Below are 21,556 nucleotides of genomic sequence, written 5' to 3' on the forward strand. Positions count from 1 at the left end.
CTCATATTCATACCACCGCTAAGACTCCCTATTTCCACCCCTGCAACAGTGCTCGACTTGATCCTTGTCTCAATTCATCTGCTGCTGAAACCCTCATCCATACCTTTGTTCCTTCTCGATTTGACTATTCGAACATACTCCTGGATGGTCTCCACATTCTACCCTCCATAAACTTGAAGTCTTCCAAAATTCTGCTGCCTGTATCTTAGCTCACGGCAAGTGCTGCTCCCCAACACCACTGTGCCCACTGACCTACACTGGTTCCCGGTTGAGCCACATCTTGGTTTTAAAATTCTCATCCTTATTTTCAAATCCCTCCATGGCTTTGTCCATTCTTATCTCTAATCTCTTCTAACCCTCCGAGATATCTGTGCTCCTTTAGTTCTAGCCTCTTGTGCATTCTCAATTATAAATACAGTTATAATTGCTCCATCATTGGTGGCCATGCCTTCAATTGACTAGGCCCCAAACTCTGGAATACCTTCCCTGTCTAATTTCTACTCGCTTTCCTCCCTTAACACACTTTTTAAAACCTCTTTGACCAAGCTTTTGGTCATCTGACTTAATATCTCATGGTTGGTTATTTGATGCTCTGATGAACGGCCTTGGGATGTTTAATTGTGTTAAAGGTTGTAAGCTGTTGTTGTAACGCCCCCTACGATAATCATTTAGTTGGAGAATGATTCCACTTATGCCACTTCAATATAACATTTCACAATCCAAGCACCAGCTCAGGAAAAATTAAGTGAAAGGATAGGCAATAATGTACTAGTCACCTAGAGGCAGTTTTATATAAATAAGGTTATTGAGAATGAAACGTTTTCAAAACTTATGATAAACAAATGATCCTGCATATGATCGAAATGAAACTTGTTTTGACATGTTTCCTTTTCAGAGTACTGTACTCTATTTAGTAACAAGTAATAGTCAACTCCAGTTCCTCTGCCAAGACAACTATTTTGGAATGACTTTTGCAGAAAGAACAGCAGCCATGCTGCCCATTTGTAGTTTGACCTCTTGTCCATGGCAGTGTGAGATACATAAATGAACAGTCGTGAAAGAAAACAGAAAATGCTGCAAATACTCAACCTCTGGTGAAAGATCACAACCTGAAATGTTAACTCTGTTTCTCTCCCACAGATGCTGCTAGACCTGCTGAATATTTCCAACGATGTTTTTATTTTGGATTTCCAGGATACACAATATTTCGCTTTTGGATGAAAGATTACTGGTCTGCTTGTTCCTTTTGTTACTGTAAGCAAGCTTGGATAACATTGGAGACTGGCAGAATTATACAATTTGCAAAAAACTAAATATTGAAAAACTCAAAATGATATTGCTTTGTCTTTTAAGAATGCCCTTTGATGAATAATAGCATGATACATTTTAAATAGTACATCTGTATATGTGACCAAATAAGGCACAAATCAATTTTGCATTGAGATCACAATGACTGAGGCATTTGGGGATTTCTGGAAAGTAAAAGGGTATCTACATTGTACCATACTGAATCTTAATGTATGACCTAGCTGTAAACATGGTATTCAGAAAATGACTATCAGTAAGAGACCACACAATAGTATTAAAATAGAACAATTTCTATGTAGTTAATATTTGTGCTCTGTTGCAAATGTTAGCCATGATTCATGTTGACATGCCAACTGTTACTGCTTCAAGTAGTGAACCATTTTAATCATTCATTTTTGGAATACACTGGTGGAACTGCAACATACTAGTTTATCCCTGATATTCTTCCTGAACCTTCAACTACCAATATAAAAACAAAAAACTGTGGATGCTGGAAATCCAAAACAAAAAATAAAAAATACCTGGAAAAACACAGCAGGTCTGGCGGCATCGGCGGAGAGAGTCCAGTTAACTGTACTCTTCTTCGCCGATGCTGCCAGACCTGCTGAGTTTTTCCAGGTATTTTTTATTTTCTGTCTTCAACTACCAATATTCATTGTAACAAAAAAAGACATGGAATTCCTCTTTAAAATATCCAAATCTAGCATTCATCAAAAACAATGGGTTTTACTAGGTTTAGAAAACACAACTGGTATGCATAAGATTGTGTATTTATTGGCCAAAGAATGAGATAAAGTGTTTGGATAGATTCCTAAAGCCACTCTCAAATGTTAAAAAAACACAAGCCAAGACAAATCTAACTGTTGCTTGCATCACACTTAAAAATCAAGAAATTGTCTTTTATGATTTCATTTTTACTTTGTTCCAGCTGATCTTATGGTAGCCTAGTTTTAAAAAACTTCAATTGCAGAAAGGTTATTGGTTCTGTGTCAATCACACAACTTACAAATTATTCTTGGAGTTCAAAATCTTAAGTATAAACATTGTCACTATACACAATAGCCTGAATCTTCCTTTCAGGATCCGAACCCACGTTTTTGACTTAGAACAGTCACAAATTACTTACCTTTCTGATTTTTCTAGCCAATCTTTCAATGGAGAATCCTGCAGAACTTAGTCAGCACAGGAAACCTGTGAGCAGAGGGAGCACTGCAGAGAAAGGGGGTAGGGTGGTGATGTCGTGTCAGATCAGGTCAGGAGGAGTTGGGTGGTGGAGGCCGGGCAGGCCATATCAGAGAGGAGGCGGAGGGTTGACAGATGATGGAGGTTACTCAGGTCAGGTCAGGGGGGAAATCTGCAGGTGTCAGGGCAGATTTGGAGGGGAGTTAGTGGAAGTCGGGGAGTCCGGGGGTAGTTGAGTGGTCAGTGTGAGTGATTGGACAGGCCAGTTATATAGTTACCAAGATGTTAGATCAGGTTTTAATCTAACTTTCCCTGGGTAACTATCCAGGTAAGTAAGTCAGAACCATCTGCGTTTCCGACTCTAACTCAGAGCTGGGAGACTTTTGCAGAGGGTTCAGGGAACAGGGTAATTGCTCATCGTAAGTTCAAACTTGCAGGGCAATTTCCACAGAGTCAGTGCATTGGGACTTCCAAGGGGTCCTGTAGCATATCTTGGAGATACATGTCTGGTCTCCAACTATCTGGAGAACTGAGCCAATATGTCCTGCGACTTAGAGCTGGCATTCTCAGTTCTGAGTCAAAAGGTTGTCGGTTTGAGTCCCATTCTGGAGACTTGGTCATATAACCTAGAATGAAATTTGTACTGAGGCATTGTTACAAGTATTGGGCTAAATTTTCATATCAGGCATGCAAAACATGAGGTGGGCCCTTTCTTGACTTCCAAAATGCACGTGACTCATGAGAGACTTGACTGGGATTTTTGTATTTTCATGCAGGGTTCGGGTTCCTTGTGCAGCTTGCAATGGTGATTGGGAGGAGTGCAAGTGCAGAGGCAGGGTGATTAGACGACCCACCTCTGTTCTGAGACAGCACCCCAGCTCCCAACATTGTTTAAAGGCCCTCCTAAACTTCATCACTCACCCCACACCCAACCCCAATACTCACTTCATGCCCCCTCATATCTTCCATGCCACCTCATATCGCTCTGTGCTCCCTCAGATCCCCCTACTAGCCCATGTCCCCTCCATGCATCCTATGTATCCTACATAGCCACTCATCGAGTGTACAATACGTATAGTTGGACCACTAGCCAAAAGTGGCTGACTCAGCTCACTGGAATTTGAGCAAGTATAAACACAGGAGGTTTAGCAAATGCACATGGTAAATCGCATCAAGGTACAGCTCGATACTGAGTTCAGTGAGACCAAGTACTTAACTCTGGGATTGTGGTAACTGAGGGAATTCACTGCAGTGACAGACAAGGTGCTGTTCTGGCCTTTTACAAAAAAGGAGTGATCCAGGTGCGGGAGGTGAAAGCCTGAAGGCCGGAGGCATTAATTATGTAAGATGTTTGGTGATTGGTGAGTTTTAGTTTTACAACTCAAAATTGGGACAGTAGTTTAAACTAGTACCTGGGAGATTTAAGTATTACAATAAATTTATAGCACAATTAGTTAAAATCTATAACATAACTATGGATAACCGATAAGAGATATTTCTAAACTTGAAATATACTTAGTTAAATAAAACACAGTAACGATGGCAGGGCAGATGGTGTCTTGCAGCTGTAGCATGTGGGTCTCGTGGACACCTGTGAGATCCATGGCAACATCTGCAGTAAGTTTTCTGCAGCTTGAGAAACTTTGGCTCTGAGTTGATGAGCTGGAGTCTGAGCTTCAGACACTGCGATGCATCAATGAGGAGGAAAGGTACCTGGACACTTAGTTCCAGGAGGCAGTCACACCTCTTAGGCTAGCTACTTCAGATTTGGTCTGTAATCAGGAACAGGAGGGTGTGACTGCAACATAGGCAGTTAAGAGGATAATTTTTCTTCTTTCGGAGGGTCATGAATCTTTGAAATTCTCTGTCAGAGCACATTGGAGGCAGGGTCTTTGAATATATTTAAGGCAGATGTGCATAGATTCTTGACTAACAAGGGAGTCAAAGGGTATCATGAGTAGGCGGGAATGTAGAGTTGAAGCCACATGCAGGGAGGTATACAGAAGAGTTCGCCAACTGACATATTCTTCTCTTTGCTGTTGTCATATGTCTTCATCTACACAGTATCTACTTACATACCAGAACTGATGGAAAGCTGTTCAGCCTTGATAGCCTGAGATCCAAGTCAAAGGTGCACCAGGTCCTCAGAGTTGCTTTACACCAACAATGCCATACCAGCATTCCACACCCAGGAACACCTTCAGTGGCAAATGGACAGACTCTCACACGCCTATAAAGAGTTTTTTTTTTAAACAAAAGCATCAGGAAGACAAATGTCATGGTCCAGAATTTTGCCATACCATCATGATCAGTGTTGATAATGTGGCAATGGAGCTTGTTGATAGCTTTACATATCGAAGCTCCACAATCATCAGCAATCTGTCACTTGTGCTGAAATCAACACACTCATCACAAAAGCTGCAGCTGTTATTTTCAAGCTGAGTAAGGGAGTATGAAACAACAGCAGCCTGATTGAGAACACCAAACTACGAGTCTACTGGGTCTGCATCCTCAGTGCACTCCTCCACAGTAGTGAAACCTGGACAACATATGGTAGGCAGGAGAAAAGGCTTAACACCTTCGCCGTCTCAGGTGTATCTCTTGACATGACAAGGTCACCAACTCAGAGATCCTGCAGCATGCTAATTCCATCAGCATACACTCATTGCTCAAGCAACAATGTTTGTGTTGTCTCCAGCCACATTCATCAGATATGTGAAGACCATATACCCAAAGGCCTTCTGTATGCTGAACCAGCCGCTGGGTCATGACCTCCTGGGAATCCACACTTCCGCAAACAGGATATGGCACTGACAACTGGGGGGACAGTTGCTGAAGGCCGGGACCTCTGAAGGTTGACTATTTGCAAGGGCATTGGAGTAGGCAAGCAGAAATGGGAACCCCAACTGGCTGAGAAGAGGACCGAGAACAAAACAGAGAACACATTTTGCACCTTTTCAGCTCATTGCTGCATTTTCAGAGAAGGAAGTCAAAGACTGCCATACCAGAGCGGGGCTCCCAAGTCACACCAGGCAATGCATAACAGTTGTCCACCATAGCAAAAGCCATTGTCTTATGAGATGGAAGGCTGTCACCCCAGGGTTCATTACCATGACCAATGCTGCTTTTGATTAATTAATATTAATTGCATTAATAACTTGAAATTGGGATCTACAGCACAATTTTGTAATTTCAAGATAGCACGAGACTTAAACAGTAGGCAAGATAATAGTAGCCATGGGTGAGGTGCCAGAGGATTGGAGGGTACCTCATGTTGTTCTGTTGTTTTAAAAAAAAGGCTCCAAAAGTAAACCAGGTAATTACAGGCCAGTGAGCCTGACGTCAGTAGTAGGTAAATTATTAGAAGGTGTTCTGAGAGATGGGATATATAATTATTTGGACAGCCAAGGGCTGATTAAGGATAGTCAGCATGGCTTTGTGCGTGGTAGGTCGTGTTTAACGAACCTTGTAGAGTTTTTCGAGAAGGTTACCAAGAAAGTAGATGAAGGAAAGGCTGTGGATGTTGTCTACATGGACTTTAGTAAGGCCTTTGACATGGGAGGTTAGTTCAGAAGGTTCAGACACTTGGTATCCATGGAGAGGTTGGAAACTGGATTCGAAATTGGCTGTGTGGGAGAAGACAGAGAGTGGTAGTGGATGATTGCTTCTCAGACTGGAGGTCTGTGACTAGTGGTGTGCCTCAGGGATCTGTGCTGGGACCATTGTTGTTTGTTGTCTTGGATGATAATGTGGTGAATTGGATCAGCAAGTTTGCTGATGACACTAAGATTGGAGGCATTGTGGACAGCGAGGAAGGCTTTCAAAGCTTGCAGAGAGATCTGGACCAACTGGAAAAATGGGCCAGAAAATGGCAGATGGAATTTAATGCAGAAAAATGAGAGGTGTTACATTTTGGAAGGTCAAATTAAGGTAGGAGATACACAGTAAATGGTAGGGCACTGAAGAGAGCGGAGGAACAAAGGGATCTGGGAGTTCAGAGACATAATTCCCTGAAAGTGGCGTCACAGGTAGACAAGGTTGTAAAGAAAGCTTTTGGTATACTGGCCTTCATAAATCAAAGTATTGAGTATAGGAGTTGGGATGTTATGGTGAGGTTGTATAAGACATTGGTGAGGCCAACTATGGAGTATTGTGTGCAGTTCTGGTCGCCTAACTGCAGGAAGGATATCAGTAAGATTGAGAGAGTGCAGAGAAGATTTACTAGGATGTTGCCGGGTCTTAAGGAGTTGCGTTACAGGGAAAGATTAAACAGGTTAGGACTTTATTCCTTGGAGCGTAGAAGAATGAGGAGCGATTTGATAGAAGTTTACAAAATTATGAGGGGTATAGACAGAGTAAATGCAAGTAGGCTCTTTCCACTTAGATTAGGAGAGATAAACACGAGAGGATATGGCTTTAGGGTGAAGGGGGAAAGGTTTAGGGGGAACATTAGGGGGAACTTCTTCACTCAGGGAGTGGTGAGAGTATGGAACGAGTTGCCATCTGACGTGGTAAATGCGGGCATACTCTTAAGTTTTAAGAATAAATTGGTTAGATACATGGATGGGAGAGGTCTGGAGGGTTATGGACTAGATGCAAGTCAATGGGACTAGCGGAATAATATTTCAGCACAGACTAGAAGGGCCAAATGGCCTGTTTTCTGTGCTGTAGAGTTCTATGGTTCTAAGAAGATATTGGCAGCTGGAATTAATGGACACATAGCAGATGAAATTCAATACAGAAAAATGTGACATGATACATTTTGCTAGAAAGAACAAGGAAAGATAATACTTCCTAAGTGGTACAGATTTAAAGGAATACAAGAAGAGACCTAAGAGATTTGTGCACAAGTCTTTGAAGGTGTAGGACAGGTTAACATATCAGTTAATAAAGCATATAAATGGATTTTCTAAAGAGAGTAATGGAGTATAAAAGTCAGGGTGTGCCAAAACTATATAAAACACTCATTCAGCCCCAGCTGGAGTACAATTCAGGACACAACACTTTAGCAATAACATGAAGGTTTTGGAAAGATTACAAGAGAGATTTACTAGATTGGTTCAGTGATGAGAGATTACAGAAATATGTGGCTAGATTGGAGGTGTTAGATTGTTCTCCTTTGAGCAGAGAAGGCGCAGAGGAGATTTGATACAAGTGTTTAAAATCATGAAGGGTAGATAGAGTAAAGAAGGGGAAATTGTTCCAATGGCTGAATTGGGGTAGCCTAATGGCACAGATTTAATGTGATTGGCAAAACAACCAGAAATGACACGAGAAAAAAAATCTTATTTTATGCAATGACTGGTTAGGATTTGGAAGGCACTGTCTGATAGGGTTCTGCATTGAGATTTAATCCTTCAGGAGTGTTCTTAAAATGAGACAGCATAGACTTGATGTGCCAATGGCCTCCTTCTGCACTGTACTATTCTACAGCAACTGCACATCATAAGTATTTAATTGGTTGGAAAGAAGTTTGGTATGTCCAGAGGTTGTGAAAGGTGCTGTGAACGTATTCTTTTCATGATAAAATTTAGAATCTGGGCTAATATCCCACAATTCTTGCCAGTTTCACATCAGAACCTTCAACATTGCTCTGTTGAAACCATTTTAAGTGCAGAATGTCACATAGCCCAGTCAATCATATCTTTTACATTTGCTCATTCTGATCTTTCTATCTCAACATAGATATGCATCAAGTTCAGTGCAGTCTGACCAATTCTGCATTAGCTGAAACATAAGCCAGATATTTTAATTAGAACATCCTAACAAGGGATGTTTCGGATGAAACACTCAACTGCTTTAGAAATGACTTCCTGCAACCATGCATCCACTGAAACACTTCTGCAAAAAGATTGATACTTCAGGTTGTTAAACTCATTAATAATACCAGGAAAAGTAGCAGCTTAATTTTTCTATAACGCTGCTCCGATGCTTCCAGTGAGCTAAACTCAGGAACTCGTAGGCTGCACAGTTACAATTTCCCTACATTCACTCTCCGCAAATGTATTAATGTGGAATCACAGTGAGAAAGTGAATCTGATTATAAAGCAGAAACCCCGCATCACACTCAATTTATTTTTTTTGCTGAGATATGATCTGACGAAAATATCGTTAATGCTGGTGATCTGTAATAGTAGTAGTAGTGCTGGAACTACACAGCTGGTTGGGCAGCAACTTGTGCTAACGAAAATCCTGCACCCTAAAATGTTGAACTATAGTTTCAGATGCTGATGCACCTGCTGCATAATCTCAGTGTTCATCGAGTTCAACTGAGAAGAATAGCAAGCATGCTTGAAGAAAAGGTTGTCAATTAGCTATTACCCGTTTCTGCTTCTAACAAGATTAATGCACATAATCAACAGAGAATGGAAGAAATAAAGATAATCTGCTTTGAGTCTTGAGGCAGACAAGCGACCATTATCAATAACGGAGCAGACATACTGCAAGAGATCCCAATGACTTATTCATTCCAATGTGACTCTTGCAATCTTTTCAATAAATTTTTGGAACATATGGCATGATCTGAAAACAAGCGGTGGTAAGTGATTTAAGCATTTAACAAACGATCACGTGTGCATCTAAGCTGTCAGCATGTTTTTATTGACAAGGCTCCTTCATGGACATGACTGAAACAAATGGCTTATCTGTAAATTAAAAACAAAAATGCTGGACATACTGAGCAGGCTTGCCAGCATCTGTGGAAAGAGAAACAGAGTTAAAGGTTCAGGTCATGACCCTTTTTTAAAAATTCATTCATGGGATGTGGGCTTCACTGGCTGGGCCAGCATTTATTGCCCATCCCTAGTTGCCCTTGAGAAGGTAGTGGTGAGCCGCCTCCTTGAACTGCTACAGTCCATGTGGTGCAGCTACACTCACAGTGCTGTTAGGAAGGGAGTTCCAGGATTTTGACCCAGCAACAATGACGGAACGGCGATATATTTCTAAGTCAGGATGGTGAGTGACTTGGAGGTGAACTTCCAGGTGGTGGTGTTCCCAACTATCTGCTGCGCTTGTGGTGGTAGTGGTCGTGGGTTTGGAAGGTGCTGTCTAAGGAGCCTTGGTGAATTCCTGCAGTGCATCTTGCAGATGGTACACACTGCTGCTACTGTGTGTCAATGCTGGAGGGAGTGAGTGTTTGTGGATGTGGTGCCAATCAAGCGGACTGCTTTGTCCTGGATGGTGTTGCAGCAGCTGCACTCATCCAGGCAATATTCCATCACACTCCTGACTTGTGCCTTGAAGATGTGGACAGGCTTTGATGAGTCAGGAGGCGAGTTACTCGCCGCATGATTCCTAGCCTCTGACCTGCTCTTGTAGCCACAGTATTTATATGGTGAGTCCAGTTCACTTTCTGGTCAATGGTGACCCCCAGAATGTTGATAGTGGGGGCTTCAGTGATGATAATGCCATTGAATGTCAAGGGACAATGGTTAGATTCTCTTTTGTTGGAGATGGTCATTGCCTGGCACTTGCATAGCATGAATGTTACTTACTTGTCAGCCCAAGCCTGGATATTGTCCAGGTCTTGCTGCATTTGGGGATAGACTGCTATAGTATCTGAGGAGTTGCAAATAGAGCTGAACAAATCATCAGGAAACATCCCCACTTCTGACATTATGATGGAAGGAAGGTCATTGATAAAACAACTGAAGATAGTGAGGCTGAGGACACTGCCCTCAGAATCTCATGCAGTGATGTCCTGGAAATGAGATGATTGATTTCCAACAACCGCAACCATCTTCCTTTGTGCTAGGTATGACTCCAAATAGCAGAGAATTTTCCCCCCAATTCCCATTGACTCCAGCTTTGCTAGGGCTCCTTGATGTCACACTCAGTCAAATGCTGCCTTGATGTCAAGGGCAGTCACTCACCTCACCTCAGGAGTTCAGCTGTTTTGTCCATTTTGGAACTAAGGCTGTAATGAGGTCAAGAGCTGATGGCCCTGGCAGAATGCAAACTGAGCATCAGTGAGCAGGTTATTGCTAAGCAAGTGATGCTTTATAGCACTGCTGATGAGCCCTTCCATCACTTTACTGATGATCGAGAGTAGTCTGATGGGGTGGTAAGTGGTCTGGTTGGATTTGTCCTGCTTTTTGTGTACAGGACATACCTGGGCAATTTTCCACATTGCCAGGTAGATGCCAGTGTTGTAGCTGTACTGGAACAGCTTAGCTCAGGACGCAGCAAGTTCTGCAGCACAGGTCTTCAGTACTATTGCCCGAATATTGTCAGTGCTCATAGCCAGACCTGTTGAGTGTTTCCAGCATTTCCTATTTTTATTTCAGGTTACCAGCATCTGCAGTATTTTGCTTTTGGCTTATCTATAAAATGTATCTTCTCATTCTTCTTACAGTACTTAAATCATTGTAGGAATTCTAAAGAGTTAAGTGTTAAGCATACTGTTTCCAAACATGCTGTTCCACAAAAAAGCAACCAATGATGAATCTGTTTCTTAAAATGTTTCCGTTCCCATTTACTATTGGAATGAGTAAATTCAGGCATATATTCCAAGTTTAATGCTATTTTTATCTTTCGAATTTAAACTCCCATCTGGATTCCTGCAATCGTGAAGATATATTATAACACTGTCTTCCAAATTCTCCAGCCCATGCTCCTATATCATAGGGAGCATAGAAATATGCATATTTGGAAAATTTAACAATATGTAACAGCCATATAAATACTGTGGCTAAAAGAGCAGGTCGGAGGTGCATAACACACCTCCTGAATCCCCACAGGATGTAAACCATCTACAGGCCACAAATCAGGAGGAGTGTGATGGAGTACCCTCCACTTGCCTGGATGAGTTCAGCTCCAACAACACAAGAAGCTCCACACCATCCAGAACAAAACTGTCAGTTTGATGGCACCCATCCACCACCTTAAACATTCACTCCCTCCATGGATAGTGGCAGCAGTATGTACTAAAAAATGCACTACAGCAACTCACCAAGGCAACAGCACCTTCCAACCCAGGACCTCTACCAACTACAAGGTTAAGGGCAGCAGATGCATGGGAACACCACCTGCAATTCACCTGCAATGCCCACATTCTGTGAATTTTTTTAAAAATCAAGTATATATGTTTGAATATGGCAAATGATTCCACAATGCTGAACTATCACATCTGTAAAGCAAGTACAAGAATGTTGAATTCAGGCCCTGCAATGTTTGTGGGTTACCTGCACAAATCAATTTAGATTTCCTCAAGTGATTAAACCAGGTTGGAGAGTCATGGCCTTCTTTTCTAGAAGCCTTGTTGATTCTCTTTAATAAGCTTTGTATATTGTACCTTTAATGACCTTCAAGCCTCTTGCCTATATAATCAAAGTCAAGCTAATATAACAGTAATTTCATGGTTCAGACTTACTGCCTTGAATGAACATGTGGGTCTCTCCGATAAATGGAAACAATCTCCAACCCCAATGATTTACTACATTTATCAGCAAGGAGCTTGCTGAGCACAACCCCACTTTATTCTAGCCAGGAGTATATCCATATCGAATCATAGAATGGTTACAGCACAGAAGGACGTTCTTGTACCTGCTGGCTCTCTGCAAGAGTAATTCACCTTGAACCACTCCCCACCTTTAACCAGTAGCCCTGCAGCTTTTTCCTTTACAGGTTATGATCCCATTCTCTTTTGAATGCCACCACTACTCTCCTCTGTCTGGCTGAACTTGTTCTCACACTGAACAATTTCTTCTTCAACTCCTCTCACTTCCTCCAAATAAAAGGTGTGGCTATGGGTACCTGCATGGGCCCCAGCTATGCCTGTCTCTTTATGGGGTACGTGGAACATTCCTTGTCCTACAGTCCTACTCCGGCCCCGTTCCACAACTCTTTCTCCGATACATCGATGATTACTTCGGTGCTGCTTCGTGCTCTCGTCGGGACTTGGAAAAATTTATTAATTTTGCTTCCAATCTCCACCCCTCCATCATTTTCACGTGGTCCATCTCTGACACTTCCCTTCCCTTCCTTGACCTCGATGTCTCAATCTCTGGTGATAGACTGTCCACCAATATCCATTACAAGCCTACCGACTCCCACAGCTACCTTGACTACAGCTCCTCACACCCCGCTTCCTGTAAGGACTCCATCCCATTCTCTCAGTTCCTTCGCCTCTGTCGCATCTGTTCCGATGATGCTACCTTCAAAAACAGTTCCTCTGACATGTCCTCCTTCTTCCTTAACCGAGGTTTTCCACCCACGGTCGTTGACAGGGCCCTCAACCGTGTCCAGCCCATCTCCTGCGCATCCACCCTCAAGCCTTCTCCTCCCTCCCAGAAACATGATAGGGTCCCCCTTGTCCTCACTTATCACCCCACCAGCCTCCGCATTCAAAGGATCATCCTCTGCCATTTCCGCCAACTCCAGCATGATGCCACTACCAAACACATCTTCCCTTCACCCCCACTGTTGGCATTCCGTAGGGATCGTTCCCTCCGGGACACCCTGGTCCACTCCTCCATCACCCCCTACTCCTCAACCCCACCTATGGCACCACCCCATGCCCACGCAAAAGATGTAACACCTGCCCCTTCATTTCCTCTCTCCTCACTGTCCAAGGGCCCAAACACTCCTTTCAAGTGAAGCAACATTTCACTTGCATTTCCCCCAACTTAGTCTACTGCATTCGTTGCTCCCAATGCGGTTTCCTCTACATTGGAGAGACCAAATGTAAACTGGGTGACCGCTTTGCAGAACACCTGCAGTCTGTCCGCAAGAATGACCCAAACCTCCATGTCGCTTGCCATTTCAACACTCCACACTGCTCTCTTGCCCACATGTCTGTCCTTGGCTTGCTGCATTGTTCCAGTGAAGCCCAACGCAAACTGGAGGAACAACCTCATCTTCCGACTAGGCACTTTACAGCCTTCCGGACTGAATATTGAATTCAACAACTTTAGGTCTTGACCTCCCTCCTCCGTCCCCACCCCCTTTCTGTTTCTTCCCCCTTCCTTTTGTTTTTTTCCAATAAATTATATAGATTTTTCTTTTTCCCACCTATTTCCATTATTTTTAAATATTTTTAAATCTTTTATGCTCCCCCCACCCCCACTAGAGCTATACCATGAGTGCCCTACCATCCATTCTTAATTAGCATATTCGTTTATATATCACCAACTTCGACACCTATGTGTTCTTTTGTTCTGTTGTCTGTGACATCTTTTGATGATCTGCTTCTATCACTGCTTGTTTGTCCCTACAACCACACCACCCCCTCCACTTCTCTCCCCCCACCCCATAAACCAGCTTATATTTCACCCCTTCCTTGGATTCACCTAGTTCTGTCGAAGGGTCATGAGGACTTGAAACGTCAACTCTTTTCTTCTCCGCTGATGCTGCCAGACCTGCTGAGTTTTTCCAGGTTTTTGTTTTGGATTTCCGGCATCCGCAGTTTTTTGTTTTTATTTATTTATTTTTTCTCCCTATTTACTTTGTCCAGTCCTCTTATTATTTGAATACTTCTGCCAAATCTCTTCTCAACCTTTCCTTCTCCAATCTATGTAACTGAAGTTGTATATCACTGGAACCATTCTCGTGAATCTTTCCTGCACCTTCTCAAGTGCCTTCATATCCTTCCCAATGTGTGGTGTCCCGTTGAGGCTGAACCAGTGTTTTATATACATCTATCAAAGTTTTCTTGCTTTTATACTCTGGGGCCCTACTGATAACACCCAGGGGGCCATAAACTTTATTAACTGCTCTCTCAATCTGTCCAGCTGCCTTCAATAATTTTTGCCCATATACAGCCACGTCCTTTGATCTTGCACCCCTTTGTTTTGTATTGGCTCTCCACATTCTTCCTACCAAAACGAATCACCTTACACTTATCTGCATCAAAGTTCATCTGTCACTTATCTGCCAATTCCACCTGCCTGCCTATGTCTTTTTGAAGTTCAACACCGTCTTCTTCACAGTTCACAATAATTCCCACTTTTGTGTCATCTGCAAATTTTGAAATTGTGTCCAGGTCATTAATATATCAGAACGACCAGGGGTCCTAACACTGACCCCTGAGGGACTCCACTATAAACATGGAGCAGGAGTAGGCTCCTCAAGCCTGCTCCACCATTCAACAAGATCATGGCTAATCTGACTGTAATTGCCAGCCTACCCCTGATAATTTTTCACCCCCTTATTAAACCTTCCTCCAGGCTGTAAAACAACCATTCACCATTACCTTCTATTTCTTTTCTGTTATGCCCAGTACAGGCATGAAGATGTTACAATATAATAAAAGCAAAATACTGTGGATGCTGGAAATCTGAAATAAAAACAGAAAATAGCTGGAAGACTCAGCAAGTCTGGCAGTATCTGTGGAGGGAAAAACAGAGTTAACGTTTCAAGACCATATGACATTTGAAGATATTACAAATTTGAAAGCTGTATTTTTTCTAAATGGGCACAACGGTTTTTAAGATGCACATCATGTGACTTTGGCAAAATCGCCTCAAGGCAAAACCCAAAACTCAATCAAATACCTCAGAAATATGAATAATCCCAGCCACTTGTGAAACTCTCAAGTCCGTTTGTAAGTGTGGACTGTAAACAAACATGACTATGATTTGTCTTCCTGACTCACCATGGATAACAGAGATGTCGACACTCAGTGTTAGATGAATATGAAATGAGTATCATCAACCTTTCATTGTATTGCAATGGTCCCTCATCTCAAAACACTCAAAGCGTGAAAGGCCATAACACAGGATGTATATCTGCCCAACCTTACTTGGGAAAGGTCTTTGGCCTTGCATAGGTCACATGTAAGGCAGACAGGCTTTCACCTGCTTTTAAAAGTTACAGCAGAAACTATTCTGATCGGAGAAACACGATGAGAGATTCCAAATGAAAGACATCTAAAAAGTTATTGAACCAGCTGCAAGACAATGCAGCTAAAGTAAAACAAATATAATTGGAATAGGTTGGATTCCTTCTCCCTTTTTCATGTATAATTTCACCAGAGAGCCAACCTCCTGGCAATTCAATTACAAGAGAGCTCACTGAGAACCCTTTTTTACCTGACCTCTACTGCAGCTGCAGCATCAATTCAGTTAAGGAGCTACAGGCCTGCTACAGAAGAAACTGAAATCATTTCAACTTGTAATTGTGTTGTTTTATTTTTTTCTCATCTGTATCTATTGTATGTGTGTGTGTGTGTGATGGTATGTGTGAGACGTTGCATTAAAACCTCCAGTGCAAGAGTGTGATAACAAATAATCTTTATTTTTAAATTCATAAAAGCTTACTGCTGGAAATAGTTAAATTGGGACAAACCACTAACGGTAAGAACACAAACTAACCTCACACAAAAATACTTTGATCATAGACAGTAGGAAAATACAAACACTGCCCGTAACACTGCACTCAGGCAATTTTGTATCCATGTCACTACTGTCCCTTTTATTCTATGAACTCTAACTTTGCTCACAGGTCTTTGGCATGGCACTTTACTGAATGCTTTTTGGAAGTCAATGTACCCCACATCAACTGCATTACTCTCATAAACCATCCCTATTATCTCAAAAAAACTCAAGCAAATTAATTAAATATGGGGTGGGATTTTTCAATGGACTTTTGGCTGGGCTGCTGAATCTCCTGCAGCGGATCCCACCATGACGAGGCCAGAAATCGCAGCCATGATTTTCCATGGTGGCTTCTCTTAATTAACCCACAATTGTCGAAGTGACTATTATATTTTTCCTGAATGATCATTTTGAAAAGCTTCCTCATCACCAAGGTTGAACTGTCTGGCCTGTAGTTGCTGAGCTTATTGATGCTGACATTTTCCACTGAATCATCCACCCAACAATTCATCATTTGTAAATCTGCGACAGTATTTATAGTGAACAGTGACGCAAAGTACCCCTTCAAAACCTCTGCCATATCTTGTGGTTCCGTTGGAATCTGTCCTACAATGGCCTAACAGTCCTTAATAGCCCTCTGATTCCTAACAAAGCTGAAAAAAAACCTTGCTATAAACCACTTTTACCCCTTTCAACTCAACATATTAACAACATGCATTACATATTACACTCATTATATCACTGGAGGTCAACACAATACCTTCTGCAGTTTGATGTATAGGAGGTATAAGATATCCAATCCAAAGAAAAATGCCAAGGTAAGCATCAAAGATCACAATCACTGTTACTTATGAATATGACTGTTAATCATATCATACTGCTATAGCAAGACACTGTGCAATGGTAAATATATCTCTGTAAGAAGGTGATATGCTTATATGAATAGCTTCACACAAACTATTGTTAACCGGAATATATTCAGTACCTTTGATGGAAGTGGAACACAAAACAGAGGTAATAATGTTGTTTCCGAAGTATCAAAACAGGCTAGAAAGGGCAATCATGCTTACCAACAGCTCCATACTATGCAGTACCTACATAACAACAGTCATTGCACTTCAACATAATTCATGACAGATTAAGTGTTTTGCAACTTTTCTGAGACACATGATTAGGAAATAGAAGTGACAGAGATTGCTCACCAGTTATGCTGTTACATAGACTGGAACTAAATGAGTAAAGGTATTCACTCTGACCTTCAGTCAGCAAGATAATTCATATTATGCCTGGTCGTGTTATAAAAAAAATCTGCAAAATTACACCTCAAAGCAATGCATTTTTTCAGAAAAAGACAGCCTTTATCAGATATCATGTGCCAGCACAGTGATATGACAGAACCCATTACCTGCTCTGAGGAACCCATTACAGACTACATAGGTTAGGCTCTGATACAATGGCTGGGACTAATCTGACATTTGTGGAGGCAATAACACTCCTGATTTCTATAATGATAAACACATGGAAATGCTTTTCGGTTACATCACACTCAAAATATTGTTTGTATTCTGCTGCAGAACACCACAGGTACAGTCATTTGAGCAACTACATGCATAACATGTGCACCTGCTTTATCTAAATGTTCAGGCCAAGAGGCCAAGGTAAAACAAATTTGCTAACTGCAGGGTTGTCACATGTATCACACCACTCTGCATCAGCCACATCAGGCAAGAGAGATAGGCACAATTTGAAGGGGTTCAGAGTTCAGAGAGATAAGACCAAGTGGGAGAAATTCATTTGCGGCTTGCACCATGTTCTTCAATTATATCAATGCCGAACACTGTGTGGGCTCGTGGAACTGTCTGCCCCTGGGAAATCAATGTAAATCTGTGTAACACCTCCTGAATTTCTCCCCATCAGTTTTATCTCACTGAACATCCTCATACCTTTCAAATTGTGTCAGTCTATACCGCTGACTGCTTTAAACGATTTATTGCCTGGCATGTCCATGAAATACTGGCCTAGCTTTTAGCCTGGAGATGAGTTCTATGCCATGGTGGTGAGGTTGTTGAGGGATTAGGAAACACAGAATGCCAGGTTTCATGAATAACCTGTACAATATAACTGCAGGGCTTTTTTTTCTGTGGGGAGACTTGCTCACAGGGCTGAAACCAGGTAGGTATATTGGGGGAGTGAAAGAGGTTGTGGGGGTCAGTGCAGATGATGGTGGGAGAGGAGGGGAGGGCATGAATCAGAACTGGGAGGGTGGGTTGGGGTGATCACCAGGGAGTCCAGATTGTCGGGCTTCACAATCGCAGATAGGATGCTGGATATTGGGGATTCCAATCACATGGATGGGTGTCCATGGGGGATTCAATTGGAAGAACAGATCACATGCCATTTGCAGGGTGGCAAGGGTCTGATATGAGCGGAAGAGTCAGATGGTGATCCAGGGAGTCTGCTCATGGTCAGGATAGGGAGTAGGCAGATCAGAGTTGGGGGCAAGGGGGTTTTATCGGGTAGCTTATTGGGCTTAATGTAAACATTTACAGTCCTCCTTGTCCTCAAGAATGCTTACCTCATGAATTCAGCCTCTTTCACCTGCTTTCAGGAAAGCCAGGGAAGGAGAAAAAGAAAGAGGGATGGCAGAATCAGAAGAATATTACAGTGCTGAAGAGAGGCACTATTCTGGATAGGTCAAAGACAGAATCTATTTGGTTATGGCTAAGAAACAATAGGAGGTACTATTACACTGCTGGGTATATTCTATAAACCACCAACTAGTGTGAAAGATGTAGAGGAACAAATTTGATGGGAAACTACAAAAAGGTGAAAGAACTAGTGATAATGGAGGAATTCAATTATTCCAATATGGACTGTGATAGTAATAGTATAAAGGGCAGAGAGGGGGAAGAATGCACTTTCCTAAAGTGCATTTAGAAGAATTTTCTTGAAAAGTATTTTTCCAGCCCAAATGAGCAAAGAGGCATTGCTGGATCTGGTTCTGGGGGATGAGTGGGTCCAGTGGACCCAATATCAGTTGGGGAACATTTAGATAACAGTCATCATAGCAGCATAAGGTTTAGGTTAGCCATGGAAAAGGACAAAGAGCAATCTGAAGTAAAAATACTTCACTGGTTGGGGACCAATTTCAGAGGCATTAGAATGGTCCCAGGTAAATTGGAATCAAAGAACGGCAGTCAAAACAGATCAATGGGCTGTCTTTAAAGAGATGATTTGGGTACAGTAAGAAGCAGAAAAAGAGAGTGCATGACAGATGTCAGGTTGAAAACCAGGCTGAATAAAGTTCAGAGGGGAAGTGAAAAAGGAAATGAGATAGGCAGAGAGCAAGAGAAAAGACTAGTAGCTAATATAAAAGGGAATTCAAAGTCTTCTCTAGGTATAGAAATAGGAATAGGGTTGGTGGGGCCTACTTGGAACCAAAAAGGAATTTATCCATGGAGGCAAGGGGCATGTTTGAGGTACTAAATTAATAGTTTGCATTTGTCTTTACAAAGGAATAAAATGCTGCCAAAGTCTTACAGAAAGAGTAGCTATTTGAGACACTAGATGGGCATAAAATTCATAAAGAGGAGCTATAAGAAAGGCTGGTTGTACTTAATTTGCTAAGTCACCTGGACCTGATGAGATGCATCTGAGGGAAGTAAAGGTAGAAACTGCAGTGGTCCTGGTCATAATCTTCCAACCCTCCTAAGGGTGATGGCAGAGGTTTGGTGAATTGCAATTGTTACCTCCTTGTTCAAGAAAGGTGCAAAGATAAACTCTGCAACCGCAGGCCAGTCAGTTTTAACTTGAGTGGTTAGAAAGGTTTTAGAAATGATGATCTGGGACAAAATTAAAAGTCATTTGGACAAGCGCATATTCATTAAGGAAAGCCAGCATGGATTTGTTAAAGTGAAATTGTGTTTAACTTTATTTAGTTTTTTGATGAGATAAAAGAGAAGGTTGATGAGGGTAATGAGGTTGATGCATTGTATGTAGACTTCCAAAAGGTGTTGGATGAAATTACACATAATAGCTTTGCCAACCAAGCTGAAGCCCATGGAATAAAAGGGAAAGTGGCAGCATAGACAAAAAGCTGGCGGAGTGACAGTAAACATAGTAGTGGTTGTGTTTTCCACCGGAACAAGATGCACAGTCGGTAGATGTTTACCTCAAGAGTAAAGCAGGTAGACTTCCAGCCTGGCGAGCACTGCGCTGCCTCTAGCTGCTGGCCTTGTCCCCCTCCCTCTGGTCGCATGTTGTTCCCGACCAAGTGCCTTTATGGCATGAATGTACGAAGGTGCCACTCTCACGAAGTGCACTCTTCCTTCAACTTCTCTGACACACTCTCCTTCCACCCACCTAGGTGCCCAAGTCACGAGGGGCAAAAATATCTGTCCGTCCAAGGCCACAGGCGCCACCCTCCAACTCCATTGGGTGTCAGCGATGTTTGATTTTCTTTCAAGTCTGTTACACTTGGTTAAACATTTTAAATGTTTCCAGAAGGGTACCCTATCTGTAGGGATTACCTTCTCTCTCCAAAGCACTCCGGACCTTTCCCTCAAACGTGTAAAGCCCAAAAGTCGTGTCTTAGAACTCCCTCCGACGAAAATTATTTCCAAGTGCAGGCAGCAGCACTTTTAAATGTGCCACTGCCTTCGTGAAACGTGCATGTGCGAACTCTATCTTGACCCCGTTTTCCCCCACCCACGCACCCCTGCCAAATTGCGTGCGACGAGGTTGTAGGCGGGACTTCCGGATTCGGGACTCCAGCGCCATTTTGATAAGGTCTTTCCGACTGCGCCAAATTTCAGGCCTTATTGTTGGACTGGATGTGTATGGTACAGGTTTGCATGAGTGAACGTCGGTAGTATGGCGTCAATGTGTCGGTGAAGTTAAGCTTGGAAGTCATTAAAGTAAGGATAAGGGTTTTCAAAGCAGTTTGGATGAGTTAAAGTCAAAGTTAGACAGTGCCACAGAAATGGAAATACACATAAAAGCAGTGACATTATAAATAGCACAGTTATGCTGTGGTTCTAGATTTTTTATTCATTTTATTTCTTTTCATTCTGTGCCTATATTCGAAGCTGATCCTAGATCTGCAGATTTGATGATGAATGCCTGCATTAACAATTGCCAGATGGGTTTGCTTTGTTACATTACAAACTAATCCAATGCGTTTTCTACTCAAATGATCCTACCACAGCTAGTACACCTGTCTCAGCCTCATGCTAATGGTAGGCAGCAACAGTGCACAGATTCTTATCTTCAGTGATTACAAAGCTTTTATCATACAGACAATTGAAGTCTAACCAATGATAAGAGGAAGACCACTGGAATTTTAAATTGTAAACAAAACATGCTGGAAATTTGCTACTGGTCAATAAGTACATGAAGGCGAAAGACAATTAAACTTGAGGAGCATAAACTGTCATCTAATAAAAGAAAGAACGGCTTACATTTATACAGATTCTTACCTCAGGGTGTCCCAAAGCACCTAACAGACCACAAAGTATTTTTGCAGTGGAGTCACTACTGTAACAAAAAAATAGCATCTAATTGGGGGTACACAGCTATGTTCAGCAAACAGCAGTGTGTTGATGATTAAATAATCTGTTTTGGAGATTTTGGGGGAGGGAAATATATTGACCAGGATGCTGCGGAGAATGTGCCTGCTCCTTTTCAAATAGAGCCATGAGAGACTGCTTTGAAGAGGAGGGTAGTCAGCATCATGGGGACAGCTGTGACTGAGC

The 21,556-nt window shown here is 42.2% G+C and overlaps 1 protein-coding gene across 2 annotated transcripts in view; it reads right to left on the reverse strand.

Annotated features, from left to right (window-relative positions):
• The window catches only part of fstl5 (follistatin-like 5), a 1,008,072-nt gene that overhangs the window by 560,182 nt on the left and 426,334 nt on the right, over positions 1-21,556 (reverse strand). The window contains exon 1 of one of the 2 annotated variants that reach the window (XM_041200334.1): positions 19,975-20,214. The exons of the other annotated variant lie outside the window; for it this stretch is intronic. The gene's annotated coding sequence lies outside the window, so the exon portion shown is untranslated. Of the gene's footprint in view, positions 1-19,974; positions 20,215-21,556 lie in introns of those variants that run through there. 2 annotated transcript variants of the gene reach the window in all.

This window comes from Carcharodon carcharias, chromosome 1 (genome assembly GCF_017639515.1).
Source record: "Carcharodon carcharias isolate sCarCar2 chromosome 1, sCarCar2.pri, whole genome shotgun sequence".
Classification (NCBI taxonomy): Eukaryota; Metazoa; Chordata; class Chondrichthyes; order Lamniformes; family Lamnidae; genus Carcharodon; species Carcharodon carcharias.